A 4,765-nucleotide genomic window follows, 5' to 3' on the forward strand; every position below is an offset into this window, starting at 1 on the left:
AACTTCTCCTTAATGAAGAATTTGTTTATTTCGACATACTTTGTACGATCATGTTGAACTGGATTATGGGCAATATCACATGCTACTTTATTGTCACAATATAGTCTAATCGGTTGTCCAGGTAGATAACCCAAATCCCGTAAGAGAAGTCTTAACCACAAAGTTTCACAAAGTCCAAGCGCCATACCTCTGAATTCAGTGTCGGCACTCGAGCGAGCAACAACATTTTGTTTCTTCAGGAATAATGTGTGGTCTGAATTGCTCTGACAGTAGCCAAAGGCTATCATTAACTTTGTGAACCTTCCAAACCAAGCTCTCGGAGATTGTTTTAACCCATATAATGATTTCTTTAACCTGCAAACTTTCTGACTATACTTTTTAGGTATTATGCATCCTGGTGGGAGATCCATATAGACTTCTTCAGATAATTCACCATGCAGAAAGGCATTCTTCACATCGAATTGTTGCAATGGCTAATCCAAGTTCGCAGCTAAAGACTGACACGGACTGTGTTGATTTTGGCTACAGGTGCGAATGTTTCTGTGTAATCGATTCCATAGGTTTGGGTGTAACCTTTTGCCACCAATCTTGATTTAAAGCATTCAACTGTGCCATCGGCTTTACACTTCACAGTGTAAATCCATCGATATCCTACTGGTTTCTTTCCTGGTGGAGGATTAATAAGTTCCCAAGTTTTATTTTTCTGTAAGGATATCATCTCCTCGTTCATAGCTGTTTTCCACCTAGGGTCAGCTAAGGCTTCCTGCACACTGTTAGGAATAAATACAGTAGATAATTGATTTACAAATGACAAATTTGATTCTGACAAACTATGGTTTGACATATGATGACTCATGGGATACTTAACTTCACTAGAAAGTTCGGGTTCATATGTGGGTTTAGGAATACCTCTAGTGTGACGCTGTGGTAATTGTTTTTTGAGAGGCTCAGGCACTAAATCAGGAACATCCTCAGTAGGCGATTAGTTTGATATATCAGTTGCGAGGGACTCAAACTCAGACGACAGTGAGGTTGGCGCCATACTTTCCATTTCTTGGCGTTCATCACCACTTTGATCCAAACTTATACCACTCGAATCCAATTCTCCCGATTCTGATTCCTGATTAGCTAGTCCAACTTATGAGTCATCACCACTAGAATCGCCGTCCTTAAAAGTGTGATAATCATAATCTAGAGTCTGAATTCCTTTCTGGTACTCCCCCTGAAGTTCAGACACAGAGGAAAAATACATCGAGTCTTCATGAATGACAACATCCATGGTGATAAACATTCGTCGAGTTGGAGGGTGATAACAGTGATATCCCTTTTGATGAGTAGCATATCCGAGAAAAACACAGCGCAACGCTCGAGGAGTTAGCTTGTTGTGTTGATGCTTATGGAGGTGTACAAATGCTACACAACCAAAGACACGAGGAGGTAGATTTGGAACGGTTGGGGCAACAACTGCGTCAGTGAGAGCTTGCAATGGTGTCTAGAAGTCAATAGAGCTAGAAGGTACTCGATTGATTAGATATGCTGCAAAGGTAAGTGCTTCTCCCCAATACGATAATGGCATATGAGCTTATATCAATGAAGCACAAACAACCTCTAACAAGTGGCGATTTTTTCGCTCTGCAACCCCATTCTGCTAGGGTGTATTGGAACAAGTGGTTTAATGAATAGTTCCATGTGCTTCCAAATATTGTAGTTCCATGTGCTTCCAAATATTGTTGAAGGTCAAAACTCTGATATTCTCCACCATTGTCACTACGGAGAACCTGAACATATGTATTGTTGTAATGACTCGATCATTTCCTTCCTTTCCTTTTTCCTTAGAATTTTATGGATGAATTTTTTTCGTTGAAATTTCTTTTCTGAGTTTGGTTTCTCGTCACTTAGTGTCATCTCAAGTACTTGAAAATGGTTTCTGAGACTCTTTCCTTTATATTGACAACTTCCTTTAAGGACCGAGGCATTTCCACAATTTTCGTTTTTTGACACTATTCACTTTTTGTCTTTTTCCCTATTTTGTCTTTTCCCCGTTTGTCACTTTGTTGGCATAACCTCACTTTCTATGTTCAGAGTTGGTTTTTAACCTCACGTATCTTCATTCTAAGTGGTTTCCACGATATACGTATCTTTGCTTTTGGAGTAAAGTACTCTGGTTGCTCCCGGTGTCCATAGGGGCATGGATGCATAGTTTTTCAAAATCTTTTTCTTTTCTAGAGGTGCTTTTCATAAATAACTTTTGAAGATATTTTATTTCAGGGGTTTTTAAGAAAATATTTTTGGAAGATATTTTTATTCTGGGTCATTAGTGTAGTTTTCACTTTTTGGAGAGGCCATTGTGTAATTAATGAAAGTATTGCAAAAATGCCTCGTTTTGAGCTTGGATACTCGTACGAGATTCAATTTCACTTTTCGTCAAGTCGTGAACTCTTAGAATCGCCTTCTGGTCGTTTTCCTCCAGTTTCAGGATTTCTGACCCTAGTTACAACTAAACTTGGGCATATCTCTTTGCTCGGGACTCAGTTTTTGACGCCGTTTCTTCCGTTATTCATCTTTTCTTATTTTGGTTCTTTTTTGTTCATGGAGTTTTGCTTTTTGAGCACGTTTACTCAAATTTTACTTTTTCGGACCCGACGGGGCACTTTTAGGGTTTTCCTATAAATAGAATGTCTTAAAGTGAAAAGTCACTTTTTCCATCACCTTCCTCCCTCTTTGGCTGGCAGCCATTGGAGCTCCTTGGGCTGCCACCTTTTCTTCTTCCCCTCCATTTGATTTCCTTGGTAGAAAGTCTTCGGCCTTAACATTTATCGTAGGCCTCGTCGTGCTCTACCTTTCTCCCTTATTAGAACCCGTTTTTAGCCAAATTTTGAGTTCGGGTTTGAAGTCAAGTTGTGATTTTGATGGGGCTCCCTTGGGATTCTTGTTCATCGTGTTGTCCCCGACAAAACCCCGAAGTATCGTCGAATTCAGAGCACTTTTCTTTCTGTGGGGATTTGAGATTTTCATCTCAAATTGAGGTAGGGGATGTCTTAAGTTTATATTATTTTGTATTGATTGTTATATATGCATATACAACTTGTAAGCATGCCTTTGTTCAAGTTTTAGAATTTAATTTAATTAATTTCTATATTTAAGATTTAATTCATATGGTTATGTATAACTTGGAATTAAATTGTAGCATACTAGTAAATTAGACCTTGGTATGTTTATCAACATATATTAAATTGGGAGCATTTGAATAAGAATTGCAAATTTTATTTAATATTTATCTTTTATGAAAGATTAATTCATATAGTTGAAACAAGCATGAAATTAACTTGTAATGTGATATTAAAGTAGGTCTTGGTGAGTTCTTTAACATATGTTAAATTGAGGATATTTGGAGTTGTTTACAAATCTAGAGAAAATTAATTAATTAGCTTAATTAATTTTATTTTAAGTGTTGTAGTCACTTAAATTGATTTTGGGTATAATATATGCGAAGACCATGCTATGTCCTTTAACATACATTAATTTGAGTTTATTTGGAATTGATTTGAAATCTAGAGACTTTTCATGTTAAGGTGATAATCTCATGAAATATAGTGCAATAAATTACCTTGTGAGCATATTACTAATTCGATGTAGAATTAGTACTTGGGGTATTTTAAAATGGTAATTGGACTTAGCATGATATGTGATATCATTGTCTTGAATAACTTGTTTAAATATATCTTGTGTATTGTTTACCTCGAAAGCTTGTTGCTAAATTGAAGCTTATTTAGTACTTGTGACTTAGGATGGTAATGTGGCTCAATTGTTGTTAAATATTTTTACTTTATATATAAATTGCATATTAAGGAAATGACATGTCATATGCTATTTAGACTTTAATTCTAGGACATGGTTTGTGTGGATGCAACCTTATTTGTGCATGGAATATGGTAACTTGCATTTAATTTTGTATAAGTTTTGAACTTATTGATTTTGGAAAACTTGTGAGGACATAATTTATGTGATGGTTAGGGCTTAGCTCTAGTACGTGGGCAAGTGTCCTGTAAGTCATAAGTGCGCACTAGGTGGTGCCTTGTGGGTCGTAATTACCCAAAAATACTTGTTTAGTGTAGCAACCGCATGTCCTAGTCTTTCCACTATTTGATTTCGCATTTAATTTCAAGTTATTAATCATGGATTACTTGTAACTTGAGAATTGATGCTTGCTTTGGATATTTGAATCCTATTTAGCATACTTGAACTTGTATACTTGCTCCGTGAGTTTAAATTTCATTTAGTATACTTGTACCGTATATACTTGTCTTTGGTGTTTTTTGTTTAGCTTAGTATACTTGTGTTTGTATACTTGATTTATGAGTACTCTATATATGTTGAACACTTGTGTATGTGTGTTAGATATTGCTTATCTTGTTTAACATGATTTAAAATACTTTAACATGTATGCTTGTATGTCGTGTATCCTGTTTTAATACGGTTTAGTATACTTGAGCATGTGTACTTGTATGCCATAGTTCATTTCGATTACATGAGTAGCTTAGGATGATCCCCGAGTCTCACTTGACATAGACGTTAGGTGGCATAAGTCCTTTTAACATGTTTCACCTTAAGGTGATAGAATTGTAAAATGCTAGGTCGATGCATGCTCATCTCTTACGAGTAGCTTTATGTTACTCACCCACGTAGTGGGGACATTCATTTTTTAGGTATAGGGCCTTGATTTGGGATGCACACTATGTCATGGAAGTTTCGTAGACTTGAAGTA

This window comes from Cornus florida, unplaced genomic scaffold (assembly GCF_030987335.1).
Source record: "Cornus florida cultivar Cherokee Brave unplaced genomic scaffold, ASM3098733v1 CherokeeBrave_3.0.0_Hap2_Chr07, whole genome shotgun sequence".
Taxonomy (NCBI): Eukaryota; Viridiplantae; Streptophyta; class Magnoliopsida; order Cornales; family Cornaceae; genus Cornus; species Cornus florida.